This window comes from Haemaphysalis longicornis, unplaced genomic scaffold, assembly GCF_048455015.1.
Source record: "Haemaphysalis longicornis isolate Haplotype H1 unplaced genomic scaffold, Haemaphysalis longicornis Haplotype H1 scaffold_9, whole genome shotgun sequence".
NCBI lineage: Eukaryota > Metazoa > Arthropoda > Arachnida > Ixodida > Ixodidae > Haemaphysalis > Haemaphysalis longicornis.
In genome coordinates this window covers 42,070,856-42,096,344 of record NW_027526460.1, presented here as the reverse complement: position 1 = coordinate 42,096,344, position 25,489 = coordinate 42,070,856, and the positions used below count along the sequence as shown (strand labels likewise).

Sequence of the window (25,489 nt, the reverse complement as noted above, 5' to 3'; positions counted from 1 at the left end):
TTACTTAGCAAGGCAACGTCATCAGCAAATCTCAGGTTACTGAGGTATTCTCCATTAACCATTACTCCCACCTGTTCCCAATCCAATGTTCTGAATACTTCTTGTAAACATGCTGTGAATAACATTGGAGAGATTGTGTCTCCTTGTCTGACACCCTTCCTTATAGGAAGGGTGTCAGACAATGTTTCTTATTTATTTATTTATTTATTTATTTATTTATTTATTTATTTATTTATTTATTTATTTATTTATTTATTTATTTATTTATCGATCGGTCAATCGATTGATTGATTGATTGATTGATTGATTGATTGATTGATTGATTGATTGATTGATTGATTGATTGATTGATTGATTGATTGATTGATTGATTGATTGATTGATTGATTGGGGCTTTAAGGCGCAGACGCTACTGACGATGAGGTGCGCCGTAGTGGAAGGCTCCGGATTAATTTTGAACACCTGGTATTTTAACGTGCGCCGAAATATCGAACACACGGGCGTTTTTGCTTCTTGCCTCCACCAGAAACGCGGCCGCCGCGGCCGGGAATCGCAACCGCGTCCTCGTGCTCAGCAGCCCAACGCCTTAGCCACTGAGCCACCGCGACGGGTCGAAGAATGTTTCTGACCCGAATGAACGTTTTACAAAAAGTTACAGGGGATGCTTGAAACCTTTTATGAAAAGTGAAGGCGAAAGCCTAGTGGGACCTTCTGTTGGCCTGCTGTTGTTGAACTTTGCCGCCACGCCCGTCACCACTGAGACCCCCGGAGGCTGGACAGCACCCTTTGAAGGCCGTTTGCTCGTTCGCCACCGCCAGGAGCCTCCCGTTCTTCTCCGTCGGTACCTTGACTTCTCAGGGCGGCTCGTAACGCCCACGCGTCCGTGGCGTACACCTTCCTTTGGCGCAGCTGATTCCCCTTCCTGGCGCGCAATCTTCGGCTCGCGCCTGGCGCTCTGATTTTCTGTGTGATTCTGTGTACCTTACAGGATTTATCGTACCTCACCCGTTCCATGAAACATCGAGTTCTAAGTCTTTTGCCTCCAAATAAATTTAATTCTAGCGTAGCTTGTTATCTTCACTGCGTACGGTAGCAGTCAGGTATGTGGAACGCGTAAATATACTCACGTCTAGAAAGCAAATACCCCAAATACTGTATCCATCTCAGCGGTGAGCCTCTCGATGACTTGGCGACACTCTTTGGAATTACCCCTCATCGGTACTTTTTCTTTCATTTTGTCATACAGTTACTTCTTTAATATCAAGTCTTTTTGTATAGGGGTGCAAAAGGGATTTGTATCGTCATCCAATCAGACATAGGTACCGTTACTTACTTGCCCACAACTTCCCCGCATAGGGCCAGGAATTCGAGGAGCCCTGTCGGGCCGACCACGAGGTATCCAAACGCATTATCTCTATTATTGAATGTTCGTCGCCATAAATAACTGTGCACAAACTTAACATTCAGGCCAATAAGAGTCGCAGAATGAAACTCTGCCAGTAGAACGTTGTGTGCCGCAAATATTCGTGTACGATGTACGTGCAAATTTCGAGGAAGAACCAACCAACAAATGCACAAATTGCAGTCTCATTGCCCTCGTTCTTGTTCCAAGAGGACCAGAAACGATGACACTAAACGTGTGTTCTAATGGTAGCAAGAATAGTAAGCCTGTAGCTAAAAGCTCATTTAGTACTTAGTGTCGACTGGCGATGAAACTGAAGAGGCAAGTGCATGCACATAGATGCACGCTCGAGATTAGCGCGAAAATAAAAAAAAACGATAACTTAGCATGAACCAAACCCTGGGCGTCTTAAGAATTTGTGCAGCACAAGCGCGTGCATACGCACAGGGTGATGGGGCCATTTAAATGGTTCGCGGCAATACATGTTCTACATACACACAGGTACGACCCTGCACACTGCAACCGCAAGCAGCGCTTCGCCGGCCGGTCTGCCGCATTCAACGGAGCCGGACGAACCCGACCACCCGCGCGTCTGCGAGGTGCGGTTCCGGCCTCGAGCAGCATTAGCCGCGATTAGGCCGAACAAATCGGTCGCGCGCACCCACCCTTACTCGGCTGCGCACACGCGCTCCTTAGCGGTAGGCAGCGAGCCATGCGTGGCTGCAACTTCTGCAGGCGCCATGAAGGAGCGCTCGCACGAGGAGCTTCTCGGTCGCATTGGCCACGGCCAACCACGCCGCCCGTGGCACGCCTCGGCTTCGCGGCCGAGTCCTGCGGCCGCGACCGAGAGTCGTCCGTGCAGGGGCCGCATCTTTCTTCCGACCGCCGACCGCGTTCTGTTCTCGGTTCCGCGCGCATGCGGGTTGCCGAGGGCACCGATGAAAAAAGTTCCGCCAACATAGGAGGCGAATGGGCACGCACTCCGAAGCTAGCCGTTGCATTGAGACACTGGTGGGGACTCTCGTGAGGTTGTACTCATCCCGTACTGGAACTCGAACCTTACTGTACTAGATAAGATGTAGATGACGTCAAAAATAGGTGAGGTCCTTTCCCCAGCGCTGAAAACCGCCTCGCGGAGCACAGAGCTCGGATCTGTCCTGTCAGCTAAATGTCGAACACTTGCAAGGGTGGGTCTATGTACGGGGTCTTTGAGGATTGACTACTCAAATGCCCTCGGCTCGGTAAATATTTGAGTAAGCCTCAAAGGACCCTCGGGTTCACACTAGCTCTTTCGTTTGTACACGTGTCACGAAGCATCACCATCTTCATGTCCCGCTCGCCAATGAAGGGGAAATCCCCTTTACAAAAGTTGGCCGCGTATCTGCTCCTTTAGTTTCAAATGTCCACAAAAGACGATAGTCTGTGTCGACATTTGCCAAGTAAATGCCTCCCTTCGCTTTCCCGCTCACCTTTCTCTTTTCCTTCTTGCGTCGCGCTCCTCCCAAGGTAAACACGCTAAATGTTTGCTCAAGTCAATTTAAATTTACCGCGTTCCACCACTCCAGGCCGGGTGACTCGATGCAAGCGCTTCCGTACGGCGGAGACGCGCGTGAATGGAGGCGCCCTACTTCAACCGCGTTTCTCTAGTCCACGTGCGTTCCAAGCAGAACGTATACAACCTATCTAATGGAACCTTTCATAGCTTTTGCTGCTTGATTTTTTAAAATGCCATCAGAAGCTATAGTGGCGCGGGCGACAGCAGGCGAGTGTTAATTTTCTTTGCAGTGGATGTCGTATTCTATTTCACAAAAATCGAGCATCTATGAATTTTTTTTATAAAGGGACACTGCAAATATCCCTTGTGTGTTGAGTTTATGTCTTATATTTTCGTAATGTCGTGTTCTTGTTCAACAATGTTGACAAGTATGAACATATAAACCGAACTTAGACGTTTAGATTTTGCTGTGAGTATACAAGACTCCGCCGACTCCGTTTCACTTTGCCCGGGTGGCTGAATCGAGTCACAGACAGACAGACAGACAGACAGACAGACAGACAGACAGACAGACAGACAGACAGACAGACAGACAGACAGACAGACAGACAGACAGACAGACAGACAGACAGACAGACAGACAGACAGACAGACAGACAGACAGACAGACAGACAGACAGACAGACAGACAGACAGACAGACAGACAGACAGACAGACAGACAGACAGACAGACAGACAGACAGACAGACAGACAGACAGACAGACAGACAGACAGACAGACAGACAGACAGACAGACAGACAGACAGACAGACAGACAGACAGAGCTTTGTGTAGCCCAAGAAAGACTATTGTAGCCCAAGAAAGTCTAAAAAAAGGAAAAGTAGATTGCATACTGTGTCTGTCTGTGGTCTGTTGATGTTTCAGACCGGTTTCGACGTCCGAGTGCAGGATTGGATGTGCCCCGAAATCCAAACTGCACGACTTGTTTCAGAAAAACAAGCAATTAGGAAAACGCAACATTCTCAGGGCATGAAGACAAAGAAACATCATGGTGACTGTCTTGAGGGTAGGTGCACGCGACTGAGTCAAACTGTTCTAACAAAGCGGCCGAGCGAATCCTTGGCATTTGGGGAGTTGTCCGCAACGAGGCATTCCGGAGTATGTTTCCTCAACCTTTTGTCTTTGTCCCAGGAGGTTGTTTGTCTTAACTGTGCTCTTTTTTGTACGTTTTCTGCCTAACAAGAATGTGTGTCTTAGCCGTACCCCTGTTTCAAGTGTCCTGCGTGCACTTTCCCTGTTCCATGGGGACGAAGACGCACCGGTGAAATAAGTTAATTGCGATACGGCGCGCATTACTGCGCCATTTGGGGCTGGCTACGGTACTAAAAAGCGCTTCTTAACGTTTCGTACTTTCATTGTATTTCGACTGCGGCGGCTTCTGGCCACTTTCCGGGTAAATGTTCTGGCGCGTACGTGTTTGTGGCTGGGGAAGGATTTTTACTCGTCACTCTACGCTGGCGGCGCGGGTTGTTGCGAGCCGCAGAGATCCAACTCGATTACGTGGGCAGCACTTTGCACCAACTCGATATCGTGGACAGCGCTTTGTAACCTGGCTTGAAGAAATTTCACTTTTTTCCCACAGCGAATTTTCCCTGTCTGTCTGTCTGTCTGTCTGTCTGTCTGTCTGTCTGTCTGTCTGTCTGTCTGTCTGTCTGTCTGTCTGTCTGTCTGTCTGTCTGTCTGTCTGTCTGTCTGTCTGTCTGTCTGTCTGTCTGTCTGTCCGTCCGTCCGTCCGTCTGTCTGTCTGTCTGTCTGTCTGTCTGTCTGTCTCTAAAGAGCGGAATCGGCCTCATGTTCGTCATACGGGACTTACAAACACAAGCTAGAATCGTGCTTCGGGCATAAAAAAATTGACAGCGACCCGGAGGCCACTGGTACTGCACCAGTACCTTCAACACAGTGCAAGGCCCAAGGGCTCCTCCAGTGCCACAAGTCGCACCAGCAGATATCATCTGCGCTAACCGAGGACAGCCCTCGCAGCCGGCAGAAAAAAAAAAATGAAGGAAGCTCACACTAACACGTAAGACTTGAAGGCAGCGAAACTGTACGCAACCTTCACGACCATCACGATGGTTCAAGTCCACGACTGCAACCGATTTGCTTCGTCTTCGCTGCCGCAACGACCTATACTGCATCATTGTTGCTATAAAAGAGAGCTTCCATCGTTTTTTTTTATAAGTGATAATCTTTTGACATCACTTTCGAGGGGCGTACACTATCGCGTGTATTTCTCGTTCCGAGCAAGCTTGCCTCGATTACGGCGAATGCTGGAGTTTTTTTTTTTTTTTTTTTTTTTTTGCCAGTCTTCGCCAATCTCCTCAAGTGGTTGTGCTTGGGTTTGCAAACGTGCGCCGGGGACACACAGGGAGGTCGCTGCGAGCCACTCACAGACACCGCTCGGCATTTTTTTGGTATTTCTAACTGCGAACACCATGCTCGACAGCTTCGCTGTTAATAACGAGAATGGAAAACAAGTTCAGGGTGGCGAGACTTCAGGCATCCTCATCTAAGGGTCGTATGGGGCTTGGGATACAAGATGGATCACAGGAGGCGGCCGGCGCGCCCAAAGCCGGACGCTCTCGTTCGCCTCCGATTTGCCACGCCGCGTCAAAAGCGTCACTTAGGGGACGGCGCAACAAAAGAACGAGGGCCTCGCATGCATCCTACCGCGCTTCCGTCTGTCCGGCCGCCGAAAAACGGGGCTGAATGCGAGCGAGCCTTGACGCGCGCATCTTGGGCTCCTTTCTCACAAAATGACGCAACGATGTTTAACCCCTGGCGCACGACGAGGGTGGCCGCTTCCTTCTCTGCTGCCCCATAGCTCACGTTCGTCCGTTCCGAGCCAGTGGCGGCGTGGAGAGGTCGCCGAATACCCTTCGTTAGCGCAGCGGGGAATGGTGCGGTATTGTGCAGCTTCCCGAGCAATCATGCTCGCTTTTCGCGCACGCCATTGAGTGTTGCACTTTTTTTTTGTAGCGTAAGCTACACTGGCCGAGGTTGAGCAGCTTTGCGTGGATCCTCAAGGGCCGTGCTGCGCAAGCGCGAGGAGCATTTGATTGGATTTGGATTGGATTGGATTCAATTGGATTGTATTGGATTGGATTGGAAATCCCATCCAATTGGAGTACGGGTGTGCACCGAGTTGCGTATGCACATTCGCCGATCTGCTCATTCCAAAGTAGTGACGTCATAGCCGCGGCAGACGCACTGACGCCGGCGCGGGCCCAGCTGTGCGCCTCCTTGCGCAGTAGCCAAGTCTGACGCTGCGCCGGAGTCGCTTGATAGCCGTTTCGCGTTGCTCCTGGAGAGCCGTGTTGCACACGCGCGAGGAGCAGTGAGTGGACTCAACCGGACCGGACCGGACCGGACCGGACCGGACCGGACCGGACTGGACTAGACTGGACTGGATTGGATTGGATTGGACTGCTGAACCTTAGCTCACGCTAATATCCTGGCATAGCCAAGCTAAGCGACTGCTTTTTTTTGGAAGGGCACTGCTTTAGCACTGGCGCTAAGGGCGAAGAACCAAGGGCGCTTTAGAGCTGGCGAAGATGTTTCGTTATACGCCTCGAGCGCGGCCTGTAGGGGCGCCACTGAAATCCCCCTAGCGGCCCGTTTCGAAAGCAGGCGCGGGAGTCCCCGGCCCGCTCCCCCACGTCGCCGTTGCTTTTGGGGCTCGTTCAAGACAGCGATTTACCGTTTGTCCGCGTTCGAAATACCGAATAACGTGGAGCAGGCACTCCGTTTGCAAGTGTAGTATGTTCACGAGAGTATAAACGTTTATGACGCGATCTTAGTGAGATCTATATGAGCGCCGCGCGTGTGTCACAGGCCGGCGTCCCGAAGCCAGCATTTGCATGCAGCTGATTGCAATTCCGCTGCCCTGAAATTTAGTGACTGTGTCTCCGTAAGCAGTGTTTCTTCCGATGGTCATGTTGCGGCCATACACACTATGATGTAAATCGACTTTGTGCACTTACAAAATCGAGCGGAGCACTCATACCTGACAGCACGCAAGTTACGCCTGCCAATATCACATATCAGATATTGATCAGTACCATGAACAAGTCAATGGGGCATAAATTTCACAAACATTGTACCAAAGAAGTACGATGGATAATGCAAAATTACACTCCATAGTCAGAACACGACGACAAATTTAATGCTGGGTCGTCTTGTCCCGATGTGAGCGCTCGCAAAGATTCATCTGTTGCATTTATCCTCCACGAGAAGCGCGAAGATGGGCTTATAGAGTAATCCGCGTCCGTGACCAAACTCTTCTTCGAAACACCGTCATATGAGTCATGACACAGGGAGACTGCAGATCTAGCATAAACCGAAATCAGAGACCCTTATCAGATACGACACTCTTCCAACGAGCCCGTGTGTACGAGATTTCGGCGCGCGTTAAGGCTCTAGGTGGTCAAAATTAATCCGGAGCCCTCCACTACGGCGTGCCTCATCGTCTCCGTTGCGTCGGTGCCTTAAACCCTGCAATCAATCAATCAACTCTTCCAACGACACCTCGTATCGCTTGTGAACTGCCTACCCTGTATTCTTCAAAAAATGAGACCGCCGAGTGATAAGCCGTTTTTCAAGGCGAAAAACAAACGAAAAGTGAACACGCAGCTTGTGTGTGTGATTGCTAGAACGTTCATTCGTTGATTTCGCTCCGCATTTGTAAACAACGATAGTTGAGCGTCCTCCTCCTCATCGCCCCCCCCCCCCCTCATGTCTAGCGAAATATCAGTGCATTTCGCATCTAGTTGGTCTGGTGAATACTACCTTGCTCAAACAAACGTCTTTAGCATTTCAGAAGCTGCACTCGTTTTTTTTTTTTTCATTCCCGTACGACTATTCTATTTATTCCTTACTTGCAGACCATTCATTTTCCCGTGATTTCATTAACATATACCTTGGTTCTTACTATAAGGCATGAGTGGGCACATATCTGACTTTATATTTTCTTTTCTGTACTTAACATTTTCGCGTGGCTTATATTCCCATAAAAGGCACAAGTTTTTGTCAGCTATTGGGTTATCACGTCCCCGAAACATATTTTTCTACGACGTACATATTCGAAGCAAAGCCGCATTTGTTGTCTGCGCTGCAAAACGAACCAACCTCTTACAGTGCCAATATCAGGTCTAAACGAGGCGACAATAAATAGAATTCACTTGTACTGACGTGTTCGAAGGTGACAGCGGTGATATGCTGCTGCCATCGCCGACGCCCGCAAGAGCGGCCAAGATGCGCGCAGAACCGCCTCCCCGGGTAGCTCTTGTTGGCGTTAGAGCGCTCTACCAAGACGCAGCTGTTTTTTTGTTTTTTTTAAGTGCCCTAAACGTGCAGTGAGCTTACAGACGTCACCATAACAAGTTGTTTAGAGCGCGGAAAGGCAAAGAGAAGCGAAAGAAAACCAAAACACTGCATGACCACCTATCAGCCACGCAGCGCTAATCCCGCAAACGCCGCGGAGAAGCGGCGGCAGGCGGCGCAGCGATCGCGAATCTCGAGGCGTTGATAAGAAACGCCTCACGAAGGACGAAACGGGGAGTGGAAGCATAAGCGCACGCGGCGTGCGTAGATCGATGCAACGTTCCTGCTGACAGGCCTACATAGAAGTGCCGTGAAATGGAACCCCAAACCCTAGCAAAATGCCGTAAACTTTGTTTCGTCTGCTGTCTAAGCTTTACGAAATGCCAGCCATCTCGTTGATAGTTGTGCTCGCGTCCATATGTATGTATGCATGCGGGAATAGGCTATAACGTGGAGCAGGCGGGGACGCCAAATCGCTGATAAAATGAAAACTCCAACTGACAACCCTGCAGTTTATGCCACCTTTGCCTTTTACGGCGCACAAACTTTGTAAGAAGTTTGCCAGGGCGGCTTCGAGACCACGTCGGCGATTTTTTTTTTTTCGCCACTATCATGCTTAAACCGTTACCTGCACGAATTCGTGCCCGTGCACCCCAGGCGTCATGGAGGTTGTCTCGGCAACGTCGAAAAGTCTCGCCTCACATGCGGGAGGAGAACATGCAAACACGCCTCGTCGGCTGCATCCTGTAAGACATCTGAGCTGCCATCTTTACGTGTCTTTTTTTTTTGCTTTGTTACAACTGTAAACTGTATACGAAATCGTCGCTTCCGAGCAGCGGCTCTTGCGCAGGGCACGCGTTTTCGAACTTTCGGTAGAGATTGGCGTGGCTTTGGATTTGCATGTAACACCGATGAAACTGCCGCGTGGGCGTCTGCCGTATGCAGACGGCGACCTGAACAATTTTTTTTTTGCGTGCACAAAAACAAACGGGGCACTGTGATCCACGAGAAAGGTTTCCCGTTTTTGGCGCTGGTGCTGGGTGTATTTTTCGTTCACCGTTCGCTCTTGGATATCGTTGCAATCTCATCATGGTTTGGGGCAGTCCGTTAAATCTCTGCATGTTCGCGGGTGCCAAGCCCGATATGACGGCAGTGTGGAACTTTTGTTAACAGCAAATAGCACTGATTAGTGATGGGGACAGCGCAAAATAAAACTTGGACAAGACCTCGGGACGAAGCGCTTCGTCCCGTGGTCCTTCTTGTCCAAATTTTGTTATGCGCTGTCCCTATCATGAACCTAAACCAACAAGCCCAACTCGCAGTTCTTCTAATGACTGATTGGTTGGTTGGCTGATTGATTGATTGATTGATTGATTGATTGATTGATTGATTGATTGATTGATTGATTGATTGATTGATTGATTGATTGATTGTCTGTCGGTCTGTCTGATTGATTGGTTTGTTGATTGATTGATTGGTTTGTTGATTGATTTATTGGTTGGTTGATTGACTGATTGGTTTGTTGATTGATTGGTTGGTTTATTGATTGGTTGGTTTATTGATTGATTGATTGATTTATTTATTTATTTATTTATTTATTTATTTATTTATTTATTTGTGAGTGTAGTCCAACAACGGCACCGGGCTTTATGTGAAGTTCATGGCAGTGAGAAGTTTATTTTAATCTTTACAACGCAGAATCTCCGTGATACGCACCTTGTAAAGAAAAACTTGAATGTGGTTCTCAGACTTTACGTTTTACCTCTATCTGCGGTTGCCATTTCCGCTAGAGTAAATTCTACCTATCCGGAAAGGCTTTTCTTGTTTTATTACATAGCAGTATTTGCTGCATGCTGAAAAAGCACCTGTAAAACGCAAAAAAAGCATCTAAAAACATGTTCTTAAAAGGAAACCTCCGCTAAGCTCTCACGAGCTACTGTCATGTTCTATCAGAATCCAGGCTTTCTGTTCGGACGCCTGAGAGGGCAACCAGAATCTATCATTCGCACTCAATAGGTGTTTCACGCATGGCTCACACATGCGTGAGCGGAAACATCTAATTGTTTGAATGAGCCCTCCAGAAAATCGGTTGACATAAACTTAGTTTCGTTTGCCCCTCGCTCAAGAACTCATGCCCACTGAGCAGCCTATTGGACGTAAATGAAGCAATCGTACCGAGAAGAATTCGTCAAAGTACAAACATACCGGACCCTGCCTTTGCAAAGAAGGCGGAGCATAGGAGTCCTATCTCTGACAGGCGATCCCATCGCGCCAGACACCAGAGACCGACGGAAATGCCTCTAGCCATTGACTTAGAGGGATCGGATAATGCAGCGGCATATTGTGGACGGATCCTTCTCTTCCCACCTAATATGGGACGGCGCAGTATGAGAGCTAATACGGGACTATTTGGGAGAGGCGTCTTCTGCAGTAGATACAAGAATAATGATGATGATGACGACAACGATTATGATGATAATGATGATCTCGATGATGATGACGACGATGACGGGACTGCAGCTAAATGGCTGAACAAAGAACACAAAGACCATGCTGCATCACCAGGTCGTTATGAAGACTGGATCAAGCCACATATTAGCCAACAGGCGATGTACTATTTCCCTGTAGTCTTTCTCAAAAGGGAAGAAATTCCTGGAATAACTTGTGTGGTTTCGGGAGCGTGGTGGCTACAAACACGTAATAAAGGTGACCCCATAACCTACTTTATTATCTAAAATTCCCCTCGCCCTATTCCCTTGTGTTGTCTTTACTTACACGAAGACAACCTTGCCTACTTTTTTCGGGGATAAATTCATTGAATCCTTCATAGGTGCAAAACGAAGCTAAATACCAACAGACAACAATTTTGCAACGTATGTCTTCCACCTTTCTTCAACGTGTCGTCTTAGCAACGCACAATATTACTGCTGAGTTTATTCAATTGAAAACAAGGTCAGCTTAATAGAAGTCAGAATATAAAAATAAACCGAGGTGGCACGTATTAATGGACAACTTCAGACTCCCAGACATAGCTGTGCTGTACTGCGAATGACGAAACACCAGCGCGAAGTGAATAACACGCTCGGTTTCCTTGATATCCTTGCAACAACCACTGGCCTGCTTGTGAACTGCCCTGCGCGCGTTGTTTTTACAGCTCGAGGTCAATTACCAATCTAAACGATGAAGGGCTTGGCCCTAGTAAGAGCTCCTAATCAGAGAACATTAGTGCCAGGTAGTCTCGCGTCTTGTCGCAGCGGCACCAATCCCACGAGCGATACCTCCATGACTGCAGACACAATGAAAACGCATTGCGAAGAGATAAAAAACGAAGATACGAATGAAGCTCTTCGCAGCCAGATCGTCAGGAACGGAGAGACCGCGTCATTCGTGGCTGCCTTCCCCGCCCTATAATCACTGATGGCGACTGCCCCGGACTTGGCTCTCCTAGAAAACGCAGCGATCGCCCTCGGCTTCACTACGAACCGTGAAATGCGAAGCATTACCCAGCTAGAAAACTCCAACAACACTCGCTGCGAACCGAAGGGCTCCGCGATAACGAGTCCGGTCTCGAAACAACCGAAACAGCACCCTTTATAATTGCATCACCTGCAGGTGAAACGCCAGCCCTTGAGCCGCTCATGAGACGTACCATAGTGTCATTTGGGCCGGAACGTTGGCTGGCGTCGCAGTGTGCGTGCGTGCGTGCGTCCGTACCTCCCCATGCCACGGTTCGACCGCGCAGCGTTCTCTTGGAAGGAAGGTCCGCAAAGTTTATCCCTGCCACTCCCAGCGATGAATTAGCCCCGCCGTACAAGCCGCGCGCGTTATCTGGCTGACCTTACGAAGCACGGGCACTTCCCCGGTCCTGCAAGGAACGGAGAAGGCAGAGGGAAGAGCCGAGCTCTGCGCGCGTCCGTCGGCATGGGACTTGCTAAGTGTCGAAGCGTCGGCAAGATGCTGCAGCGGCCCGACCGAACGACAGGTGGGGCGGAGGAGGCAGTTTCGTACAGGTCTACCTCTCGAACAGGGATTCGGACTGTGCGCAGTTTAGCTCCCCGGCCGCACATGTATGTGGGGCAGGAAACCCGCGAGCAAGTGCGCGCAACCTGTCATTTTGGGAGGAGCGCTGTTGTCATTGCCGAGCGCGTCTCGCGCGTCCTATGCGGCTGGTAATGTGCCGGTCATTAGGCGAAGAGGGGAGGTCCCGGGCTTTCAGCGAAGCTCCGCGGAGAAACAAAATTAGCCGCCATGCTTCGACGATCGCACATGGGAGGCGCGCCGGGCGTTTCGAGTGCGAGCAAAATCACTGCATGGGCTGCGGCAGCTATCTTTTTGCGGCTGGAATCTGACATACAGGAATGGCTACGTTTCTATCGGCCGATCTTGGCGTTCTTTGTTCTTGGCGAACTTTCTCTAATACTCGCGCTTCACATAATTATCTGGTAAGGTGCGCAGGAATGCAGCGGACGCTTTGTCTCCGGGAGGACGGAATGCTTGGGATTCCCTTTTACACTTCTTACTGCCGACGGCGAAAGAGAGAGAGAGAGAAAAAAAAAACATGAGCAAAATTAAACAGGCCGATTGTTGACGCCTAAATAAGACAAAGCAAGTGACACAGAACTTTCACAAACAACACTGAGAAAAAAAGGATGACGTGCTTGCCTAGATCGAGGAACGAATGGCGGTCCGGCCAGAGTATTCGCGGTAGATACGCACACGTTGTACGCCATAATGAGGGAGGACGAATCGGAAGCACAAAAGGTGTCACGTGATGCCCCCACACCTAGGATCCCTATATCATAGAGTTTCATACTAATATACACTAGAGGGAAATCTGGCGCCACTGTCTAGGGGAGCCGCGCTTCCGCGAGCGTGCCGTCATGTACCGGGCAGGCACGTTCCACTTGTCCTTGGCATGGCTCACAAACAGGCTGAAACGTTGGCTTTGGCTGCAAAAATGCAATAATATTACTGCAGAAACCTAATCAAATTTGTTCTGTTGTTATAAAACTAAAGCTTCCAAAATATTTATTTGTCAGGGATTATTTAGAAGCTTTGTAGAAGATGAACAAAAAAAACAATGTTATCCCTTTTGGCTTCAAGACGAAAAAGAAGCCATGTGGCTAACCAAGCCAAGGAGGCGAGGAACGTCGCTAGCTGCAATGGCGCCGCCCACGGCGGCCCGCGAATGCAGCGCCAGATTTCCCTCTAGTATATATTAGTATGAAACTCTATGCCCTATATGTCGCGGTGTGGTGTCCACGTCTATGGCACGCATGTTACAGGTGAACGAGTGTACCTCCAGGACAAGAGAGGGGTGAGAGGGAAATGAAATCGTTCACGTGCTAACGAAATGAACGCGTCCGCGCAAAAATTATTGTGCCCATGCGCGCTCTCCTCAAAGCAATGTCGTCTTATTTCTGCCTGGTATTTTATTTTTCGATCGAATGGTACGAGGCACATGCACAAATGAGTATTTCTTCTTGCATTGTTTTTTGTTGTTCCTTGCTAGCCGGTATTCCGAACGGAATGTACACCCTTTGTCAAAATGCTAGAGAAAACACCTTTCTTGCGTACTGCCATAAAATATTATGTCACATATAGAGGTAACGCTTATTCTTTGAATTCTTTGTAGTCCAGAAGGCTTATGACTGGCGGGAGAGAGAGAGAGAGAGAGAGAGAGAGAGAGAGAGAGAGAGAGAGAGAGAGAGAGAGAGAGAGAGAGAGAGAGAGAGAGAGAGAGAGAGAGAGAGAGAGAGAGAGTAAGCATTTATTCTCTCTCTTCTTAGGTGGAGAACGATTAGCATTGGCCTAGAGAGTGAGAAAATAGATGTTTATTTTCTCTCTCTGTGTAGGCCAATCCTAAGCCTTCTAGACCACAAAGAATTCAAAGAATAGGCGTTACCTGGGGACAAAATATTTAACACTAAGAAAGAAATCTGTTTTCTCTAGCTTTCCGGGGTAAAACGTTTCAGCCTCGCTCGTGACGTAAGCTAGTACATTGAATTTTCTGCGGCCTGCGCACTTTCGGCTTGGCCTAGGAAATTAAAATTTTGACAAAGACTGTACCTATGTGCTGCATAACTATACACTGCTTTGCACCTCCCATGAAAATAATGACAGGGAATCAGGACAGCATGATCTGTCGATATGATAGTACGGGAGCGACACTGTCGTGACGGTATGCTGCAAATGTTATGCCCAACTTGCGCAGACTTAATTGGGGTCCCATTGGATCATTTTATGCCCATTCGGTCAACGCACTCAGCTTCCTTAAAGTGCATGCGTCGTTAGCACTTCATCGACTGCCCATGCTACGATCACCAATCACAATACGCGGTAAGGCACCCTACATTGGAGGCGACAAACGAAGCGCTGCGCTCTCTTCAAAATACGAAACCGGAGCACGTTAGGCGTCGAGACAAAGCACTTCAAAGTCGGCCCCGCACTTCCTCGTCGCCTCGTTGACAACGCCAAGCGATCGATCGAAATCGCGCTGCGGCAGACCGTGGTAGAAACAGCGGGCTACATTTTATCACGGTTTACCATACGGCGTGCATATAAGGCCCGAAGTTTGTGCGCCCAGGCTTGACGACTGCGCCGTGATCGCTGGTCAGTGATCCACAATAGCCCGTGGGGACCGGTGGTCATAATACACGCCGTCGAAATAATGACCGGCCGGTATGTTCGGCAGGCCGCACGTCTTGCTGCTGCTGCTGCTGCTGCCCAGACGCCGCAGCCCTTCGAGACGGCCGGTTATTTTGCTTTGTTTCCGCCATAGGCCTCCGGCTCTCCTCGCTGCTGGCCGGCCCACGCCGTTGCACAGTAATTAGCCGCGCTAAGCCTTAATTGTAATTAGGGGTTGCACGAATTCGGCCACCCGGCCCCCTTCTCCGTTCTTCTCTCTCGAGCTCGCCTCTATCGGGTCGCGTATTAAAGTACTACCCTTCTAATTACAGCGTGCGTGACCAACACACCTTCGTGCCTGCCTTCGGCGGACGCTGGGGATCGGCGAGCTTCCCAGCGCGGCTCAGGCTGCAGACGAGACGGCTCTGCGTCGTCGCCAAACAGAGGGGACGAGCGAAGGAGCGCCGGAGAGCGCTCTTTCACTTCCTCGCTGGCGGCGGCGTCCCCTAAACTCTGCGGTGGCCGACTTCGACGGGCGAAACTGGCCGCCTAACGAGCGCAGTACTGTGCAGTGAAGGTAAGGAACATGACGCTTTTATGCACATGAATGTTCAGATGTGTCGGAACTATATTTAGACTGGGAGAGACAAAAAAAAATGTACCACTGATATCATCACCATTTGTGTTCATTGAGGACCCATGCGTGCACAATATTTCAGGTGCATAGACTAAATAAATAATCCCAATCACTGACATAAAACCAAATCAAGCACAATCAAATTTTTATGCAACATCACAGGTGCTTAAGAACAGTAAAAAATCTCTTAACGCTCCGCGTGAAAATCAAAGCATCAAAAGTAAATTGAGTATTCTCTGTATATCTACAGGATACCCCAGTTAACAGACATTATGAGGCACCGTCTTTACATTAAGGTGAAACATAAGCACTGATTTAATAGAGAGTGAAGGAGAATGATTCCCACGCTTGGAGTTCGCAACAGTGTCAAAACAGTAGGTTGAATAGCAGAATTATTCTATTTGCGCAAGCTGCCATTCTCAGAACTGTTGGTCTTTCAGTCAGCGAGCTATTGTTTGGCGGGGCACCTGCGGAAGTCTACAGGTGCCCTTTGACTGCTGCACCTCCTGTTTCGACGCCCCTGTGAGTGTTTTATACTTGCGAATTAGGGTGTTTGAGCTGCAAAACTAATCAGACTCTGCAGGGAGAGCATCGTTTTGCGGTGTGAGATATGGGTGAAAACAGATGACCTTGACGCGTGTGACGTCCGGCATAGTTTGTTCTTCCCGAACTATACCCGGCAGGGTTTATCCATTCACGGGATCCCCCCAGCAGCCCTGCGTCTATGTGCCACCGTGTGGCTGAAGAAGCTTAAAAAATGTGTTAATCCGCGCAGGAGCAGTGGGGTGAAGACGGAAGCTTGTATATGTAGGCTTAACACTGACTCTTGAGATCCCGCTAATGAGTCCGCATTTCGTTTTTGTAATCTGCTAGGAAAGATGCATACATCTAAAGCTGGTGTTAACGCGGGTGCCCGATAATTGAGGGTTAGAATGAAAAAGACACACCATCGCTGACAAAATAAAAGAGGGAGACAGAAAACGAACCAGCATTTCGACAACAGTACACTCAGACAGACTTCATCAAAATGCAAGTGCCATCAAGCTACAAATATTATTCTAAACGTCAGCCGCCTCTACGCTGGCTACAAACATATCTTTCACTGAATATGTTGCTCAGTCTAGTTTGAAGACTTGCATACCGTACGTACCCACAATTGACAGGTCATCAAACTCCCCTTCATGCTACCCCAACCGGTGGCATGGTCACAAAGGCCGGAGCATTCTGCCCGCTCCTTCGATTCCTCGTTACAGCAAATGGCGCGCGTGTCGCATGTTCGATACATTCATTGACTTCCATTACAGTGTAATGAGAGGGCACGTAGGCATACCGACAAAGACACTGGGGTGTAGTAGTCCACCTGCCTGTTGGCGGTGCCTGTGAGGCGTACCCGTAGATGTCGCAGCAGCCTCGCGGTCGCCTCTCACTGTGCGTATACGGGCACTATCGGCCCGCGCCCTGGCTGAATGCACGGAAGCGAGAGGGCCCTTCATGGCGGGGTGTCGAAAGAGACCGCCCACTCGATCCATCCATCATAAGATGCGCGAGCCTCCAACACGTACGCCCACGAGAGCGCGAGGAGAGGGACGTCGGCGCCGCATTCAGCTATCGAGCTGCTCTGCAGCACACCCTCTTCAGGCTTCGCGGCTATGCCAAACTAGCCTCGGGCGTAGCGCACGCGCTTACCTCTGCTTTTTTTTTTTTTTTTTTACCTTTCTCTAGTCGGTGAACTTGAATCTTCCGCTCGCCGAGACCAACAGGTGAGAGTGGCCCGTCTCAAGCCTCCGGGGCATTCCAGCTTAGGAACACTGGCCGGAAGAGTCTTTTGTCAGCGGCTGCCGGGGCTGACAATTTGTTGCTGGTCAGCGCTATGATAGCATAGTGTCCGCGCTGTGATGGAACGGTGCGTCCCGGGTTGCGCGGTCGACGCACACGTGGGCGTTCTATCTAAAAACAGTAAAAATGCCTGCTCTGCGCGGTTTCCACGGTAAGGGTAAGGAACCTTTGCCATAAATCTTAGAGTCGTGTAGCCCTCGTGTGCCATCGGTCCTTCACCACCAGGGCGGGATAGTTTCGGACCTCAGCGGCCAAGCGTGCCATTGTCACGCCCTTAGGATCTTCGTCGAAGCGGTGATTATCACCGCTGGGCCGAAGTCGCCGCGGCTGGGACGGTGCCCTGCCTCTGCGCTCGGGGGCCACATTTTATCATGTACGCCGTTGATGTTACTCAGGGGTAAGGCATGTCGCTTTTAATTACAGGCCGGCCTGTACGCGCCGGCGAACAGAACAGCTAGCTGCCGTGCAGTTCATCTTCTTTCTCGCAGCCCCATAGATTCATTCTTGCAGGCGTTGCTTTACTTTTGGCGCTTATTTCTTTTTCGTTCCGCAGCTGCTGCTTTTTAGGCACGGCATAGCACTGGGTATGACCGCTCGTTATGGGATGCCTAGGTGTTTGGTCTTGTTATCACTGGTTAGGCCACCATACTCGCCAACATGTAACAGACAACGGCGCTAAAATTCTCCTGGTATGGATACCCAGACGCATGATGCAGGGACATGGCAACCAGACCGCGCACTCCACGGCTAGGCAGAGCCTTTTTGTAACCCCTCCGCTGGATGACCAACCGCCTGCTGCTGTCTCGCCCACCTCCGTACGCCTGCAACTAGAGCAGGCTCACCCCGCGCACCGAGCATCAAGCATTCCGCTTGGCTATCTCAGCGGCGTTCCTTCTCAACCACGCGCAGCCGACATTTTCATGAACAAGACGCCAATGCTGCGCTCACACCCCCACATCTAATGGAAATGGATTCACCCTGGGACGTCTCTACCCCCGCATTGTCCGCGCTGTTCAGCGACCTCTATTGCGGACCACACCGTTTAATATGGCACGGCGATTCATTCTCAGACCAACGCTACATTCTCGAAAGTGCGCTCCCGAATGGTTTTCCATCAGATATTTCCCATACCATGACCCCCAAATCCTCCCCGCGCTAGACACGTTTTCTCTTGAGAGCGGTCTGGCACGAGTAGTATGAGCCGGGGCCCACAACCAATTCGGTACCTTAAACGGTACAATTAGATTCTCCGTTGGAAGCTGCCTATATGACCCTTGAAGATTAAAGAGATGTTATTCCTCCCTGAGCTTGAAATTGTTGGTTTTTTACTCGGAACATTTCTGGCGCTAGGCGGGATAAGGACGAGGATTTACACACAAAACAGAAGCGCACTATGAAGCGCGCTTCATTTGTGTGTGTAGATCCTCGTCCTTGTCCCGCCTAGCGCCAGCAGTGTTCCGAGTATTCCTCCCTCCCTGGTATTCCCATTTCCCTCCTCTGGCCAACTGGCCTCCCCTTTTCCAGTAAAGGACTTTACTTCTACTACTAGTGCTACGTACTACTACTACTGGTTGACGTACAAGACGTGACATTTGAAGGTTGTAGAAACGTTGTCGCAGTGAATTCGGGTTTGGGCTAAAGGATTTAAACAAACGTTATTGAGTTACACAGACAGTCTGGCTTCAAGCAACAATTTTTAGTTCATCATCATCATCACATCTATCACTCAAATAATGCATACTGCCGGTGATGACATATGGAGCGGAGAGTTGGCGCCTTGCTAAACGACTAGAAAGCAAACTTACGTCGGCTGAACGGTCCATTGAACGAATAATGGTCGCAGTAGTACTTAGGGACAGAAAGCGAGCTTCCTGGATCAGGGAGCAAACTCGAGCAGATGATATCATAGTTGAAATGAAGAAAAAGATATGGACTTGGGCAGGCCACGCAGTGAGGCCAGATGCCAACCGGTGGACCACCAGCGCAACAGAGTGGAGACCGAGAGACGGATCTAAAAGAAAAGGAAGGCCTCTATGGAGGGACGAAATAAGGAAATTCGGGGGTGAAGAATGAACTCGAGTGGCGCAGTACAGGAGTGGTTGGAGGTCGATGGGAGAGGCCTTCGTCATGCAGTGGACCTAAGTAGGCTGATGAATTTGGAGTTATTCGACAAAAAGTAGAGCTTTCCCTGCACGCTTCATGCGAATGCGAGGGGCGTCCTTCACTCTACGCCGTGTCTTTTAGCTATTATATACTGCTTCGTACGGAACTTGAAACTAATAAAAAGTTGCACTTACACGGGTTGCATGTGACACAAATAACAGGTTAGGCGCGCGCATTGCTGTGGGTTATCAAAACAAATAACAAGTTCATTGTTCCTCATGCTCGGCGATCAGTGTTACAAATACTCTGTAGTTAAAAGTATTAAGATTCGTTGTGCGTTTGTGACCAAGCGAATGTTTAAAGAGATGTGAAACGGGCACTGCTATGAGTTGTGAAATGTGCATGTATTTTGCGTTGGCAATGCCTTCAATGAGTGTATGTCACTGTGTTGTGCTGTGTTTCTTCCCATCTGCGCTCGCCAATGTGCGGCCTCTGTAATGTTGGCTACGTTAGGCATAGAGGAAACACCTTGATGTAAGCGCTCACTGATAGCGATGCTTAGTATCTACCCCCCCCCCCTCCCCTCCCTCCATTTTTTTTAACGTCACCTATAGGTCATGTTTAACATTTACGATTGCTTTACTTCGAGCTGGCTAGATGGAGAGCACTGTAATTTGTGCATTCTATTGTTTCGGGCGTCCTCGCTCCGCCGGATGCGGCGGATCCTTTCTTCGCGCCGCCTGCCCCGTCTCTGCGCTGGGATGCGCGACTGCAGACAACCTTCGTGTCGATGCATCGGTTGTAGCAAAGTGACGGGACTCACAACTTTGTTCTCCAGCGGCCGCATTCAATATTTGTGATCAAGGAATATACCTGAAGTATCAATGCCAAGATCAGTTTCTCAGGCCGACCTCTTCCCCTTTTCATTAAACATTTACTCTCTCTCTCTCTCTCTCTCTCTCTCTCTCTCTCTCTCTCTCTCTCTCTCTCTCTCTCTCTCTCTCTCTCTCTCTCTCTCTCTCTCTCTCTCTCTCTCTCTCTCTCTCTCATGTGTCGAGGAACGACGGGGCTACATGAAACGGCAGTCTCAAGGCAATCGTCATGGCTTCTGCTCTGCTTACAGCGGCACGTTTGCGCCGAACGCGAAGGCGGGGAGCGCCTCCCTGGACGAGTGGAAGTCGCGTATACGGATGGCCATATGTCTTCCTTACTGCAGCTCTGATGCTCGGAAGATAATAACTTTGTTATTTTAGGGCATATTAAGTGCACGCAATCACAGTAACCTACCTATATGTACTTCCTCGATACTCAAACCAATCACCCGCCGCGGTGGCTCAGTGGCTAAGGCGTTGCGCTGCTGAGCACGAGGTCAGGGGTTAGATTCCGGGCTGCGGCGGCCGCTTTTCTGATGGAGGCGAAAAGCAAAAGCGCCGGTGTGGGCGAGATTTCGGCGTACTGTAAAGATCCCCAGGTGGTCAAAATTAATCCGGAACCATCCACTAAACCGCTCCTCATCGCCTGCGTTGCGTCGGCGAGTTAAACCCTACAGTGAATCAATGCTCAAACCGATCCCCTTGGTAGGCTTTTCTCGCATAACAAGCCTTGCTGGAGCAGCGCCGCCCTGCGTGGAATGTTTCCCCATTAGCTCACGGAAGGAGTAAATCTTTGTCCACTCACAGTGGGAGAAACGTGCTCCTCCTTCTTAAAGGAAGGAAATTTCTACCTTATCGGGAGCAATATATGATAAAGCCCTGTGTCACCCTTAATGGAGAAGCTACCACACCCTTTTTTCTTAGAGTGCTCTTGAACAGTGCTTTAATGGGCAGCACAGGTTGTCTCTTATGTCCTCCATTATGGCTCTCTGTGCACAGGAAATCCTGCTTTCAACCAAAACATACAGTGGCAGTCTTCTAGAGTTCTTGCCATCAGTATTGATACCCAACTATTCGACCACGGATCGGTGGCATATAACGCATTGGCCTTCCGCTTCACTGCTGCTCAAGACACGGAACCATTGCCTCCAGATACACGTGCGTGCGCTTTATTCTCCGCCGTTACTCTCTCTTTCTGGTCTAAGGGAAGAGAGAGAAGAGGGAAAGAAAGAAGAGAAAAAGCTTTCTTCCAGTTTTGGTCACGCGCAGAAGCCATTATTAACTCGGCCAGCGCAAACAAGCCGCTTGTACCGACGTGTCACCGCGTGGCGTTCCTGCATGCGAGCGGTATCGATCTCTGCCGAGACGTGCCCCAGTCCTTCACTTCTGGCAGCCGTCGGTTCTGCTGCTGCTGCTGCCGCCGGTGGGGCAGTGGTGAAACCAATTACACTAGCGCGACTAATTGCTCTTTTGTACCGCTTTCCAACCGCTTTCTTGCTGCTGCGTACGTGGCTGTCTTCTTTCAGCGCCTAGGCCGGTCGAAAGCCCGCGCTTTATGCGTCACATGACAGTGGAGTTCAAAAAGAAAAATTTAGTGGCACCCCTTCGTTCGCCAGCCTCCATTTCTTTGCAAATTAATGGCCTCTTTCAATCCCCACGTTCATGTCTATTGCTTCTTTGTTGTTCTTGTTCAAGTTACAACTTTCTGCTCAATGTTGCAGGGGTTTGGTGAACCGCCAACAGGGTGTGCTTTTAGCGTGCCACCATCCTCACTGTTAAAAAAAATACCCATCAATTTACGGGACATGTTCATGCTAACCTTGTTGCCACAACATGTGCTGTACTACAAAATTATGGCACATGTTCTGTAGCATCAGGTGATGGGACGTGTTCCGTGGTTCTATATTATGGAACAAATTCCATATTACCTGAATACAGGAAATGTTCTATACAACATAACTACAGGAAATGTCCCGCAATGGTGGGTTACGGAACAAACTCTGTACTAGCTCAGTACAGAGCATATTCTGTACAACTAGACTACAGGAAATGTACCGTGCAACATGTTTACACAACATTTCCTATTCTTTCTAAATGCAGGAATTGTGTTGCAATGTCTTTTTATGGCACATGTGTGGTAATGAAGTAAACATGCACACTTACCGTAAACTGTTAAAATGGTAAATGTATTGTGTGCTACAATAGAGTTTTTGTAACGTAACACACACTTGCAGCATGCGTGCAGCCAGAGAATATGCTGGAATTCAAAGCACTTTTATTCAATCTGAATTTTTTTGCATTAAGGAAGCTTTAAAAAAGCTGCAAGCTCAATACGATTGCGTCAGTGAAATTGTAGCAACAAAAGCAGCAACAAAACAGTCTTGAGCCTTTTCTTAAAGCTCCTGAATGCAAAACTATTCAGACTGAATTAACGCATAGCATCCTAGCAAGTTCTCTGGCTGTGCGTATGCTGCAAGTATGTGTTACGTTACAAAAGCTCTATTGTAGCACACAGTACATTTATCACCTTAACAGTTCATAGAAAGTCAATATCACGCACTCTGTCAAGTACCAAATTTTCATGCTCTCCTGGAATCGGCTTAAGTTGGAAGATAGGCTACAAGCTACATTCAGCCTACAAGATAGGCTGTATGCTGCATCTGTATAGATGTTTTCAAAGTTTCTGACATGAAGATAATCCGCATTGAATTTTCATTCCCGCTATTTTTTATACAGCGGTACAAACTGACATTAAAAATAAAATAAACCAGCATGAATAACCCAAAGCCCATTGCTGCTACTGAACAAAAAACGTTTATAGTGAAAATTCAAGCAAAAACCAAAAACTGGCTTAAAGCACATGTTACATTTACACTAAGAGAAAGCAAAAACTGCCAAACGTTGCCGACAAGAGTGTCCTCACGGCACTGCGCCACAACTGTGGCCTCACCATGAGTGAATTAAAACACTTCAGTAAGGCTGGAACGTTTATTTCGACTACATGTGCTACATGGTACAAGACTACTAAAAAAATACGCATTACGAAACCAAAGGAATGAACGAAGTAAAAAAATAAAACGGTTGTGCAAAACTTAAAGTTGAGGACTTTAAAACAGGGCTGCACAATCGAACCACTTGCTCCGGAATGTCTCCAATTTTTGGAGCGGTCCGGACTTTGGGCTGAATGGTAGTGATTTTTCGAGATGACTGCCTGGTGCCCTCTTCTGGGTTCATGCCGGCAAGTTTCCTGAAAGATAAGACGTAATATTATGTTGCACAATTTTTTAGCCCATAACCAGTTTCTGCGGACATACATGTTTGTATACTCACTAAAAGTGCAGATTCAGTAAATGCCACCATGCAAACTGAATGATTTTGATTGTCCTAAAGCTACCCATTTGCCCCTATACTGAACCGGGGGTGGAGGTTAAAGAAGGGTATTATCTATCTCGTGGTCCTGCAGGACCGAAATACCAGATGTGAAGACCAGATGTGAATGTGCCTGAATGTGTCTTGGGTCATTTCAGATAACATCGAACAAAGCATGGCTGTTCGACCTCTTCAATTCGCTTGAAATTTGTTTACCTCATTACCGCATGCATGTAATGTGCGGATTCACAAATATTTTCGGTGGAAATAATTTTGACCGACAAAAAAAATTGGAACGCACCGCGTGGACCCCGGCCGCTACCCACCCCTGCGCCGCAGCCAAATTCAGCGACGCCTACCAAAAAATATACTTATCAGGAGGCAATGGTAATTTTTATTCTTAATGTATACCTGGTGTACATTTCCCCCAACAATATCGTTGGCTAGAAAAACATATTTCTAATAAAATGGCAAATCTTGCTCAGAGCGCATTTTGTTCTGTACTTTGTGAGCCAGTATTATCGTAAGGGAGCTAGAGCCTTCAAATTTTAGTGAGGGCTGCTCCTGGCAAGCACAAATAAGGCCCGTAGATATAGTGTCTGTGCAAGCTACAGTTAAAAAGCAACTGGCGCGCAACATTGAAGAAAAAACGATAACACTCCAAGTTCAGGGGCTTATTCAAAAAAACACTTCTTCGATTTTGCTGGAATTCTCTTCAATGATCATTAAAAACATGTTGCATCATTTTCTTCCTGGCGCGCCTACAGCGCGAGAACAAAGCCTCATCGTCCAGGTCTTCACAAGGTGCTGAGACACGAAACAGTGAGAGCAATTTCCACGGAATGTGCAGCTATTTTATAATTTTTTGCACCAAAGAAAAACGATTACTCATGGAGAATTCAGAAGTGAAACTGAAATTTTTGAGTAAATTTTGGGACGAAAATAAACAATCTGCGCACCACTAAACTTGTACAGTTTGGAGAAAAAACTTGTAGTTTGAAGAAAAAAACGGAACTCCAGGCTCACACGTATATTTTATAAAACGCTTCCAGTTTTATAAAGCTTTCCACAGATATTTTCCTCTAAACTTACTTCTGTGAGCCCTACAAATATTGTGCGTCATTGCACAGCGCGGATACAGCGCACCTTTCCTGCGGTTGCGAAACCGCTGGTGGTAAAACGCGAAATTTTAAGTTCTTCGGCTCTAATTTTAGAGCTTCCTCTAGATCTCCCCAATCTCGGTCACTCTTTGTCTTACATTATCAACGCTCTTTTCTTGTGCGCACTGCTGCCATGATGCGCTACATTTGGTTCATAAGATCAGCTATTTGACAAGGTGCACGCAGTCTTGTTTTTTAACTCACCTGTAAGTAACTTTCGTTCGCCTGAAATCAGAGGTTCAACGGAAGCCCGTCCGACCCCGGCGCGGGTAACGCCTGCGCCCCTCTTCGGTCCTTCTCCGGACACACTGGTTCAATTACTGAATTAGCGACCAAACTGGCTCACGCAAGTAAATTTAAACGAAACTATCTATGAAAAGCTTCATAAAACTCGAAGAAGCGTTTTTTTTAATGCGTGTGAACCTTGAGTTCCTTCATTTTTTCTTTAAGCAGTACACGTTTAGCAGTGCGCAGACTTTATTTTCATTCCAAAATTCACACAAAAATTTCAGTTTCACTTCGGAATTCTCCGTAATACTATCTATAAGTAATCCTTTGCCTTTGGTACAAAAAATGATAAAATGTCTGCACATTCGGTGGAAGTTGC

The 25,489-nt window shown here is 48.5% G+C and overlaps 1 long non-coding RNA gene across 3 annotated transcripts in view; it reads left to right on the top strand.

Moving 5' to 3' along the window:
* LOC144151588 (uncharacterized) overlaps positions 1 to 25,489 on the top strand; it is a 255,230-nt gene that overhangs the window by 159,303 nt on the left and 70,438 nt on the right. For 2 of the 3 annotated variants that reach the window (XR_013318910.1, XR_013318911.1), the window contains exon 2: positions 15,238 to 15,482. The exons of the other annotated variant lie outside the window; for it this stretch is intronic. This is a non-coding gene — a long non-coding RNA (uncharacterized LOC144151588). The remainder of the gene's footprint in view (positions 1 to 15,237; positions 15,483 to 25,489) is intronic. 3 annotated transcript variants of the gene reach the window in all.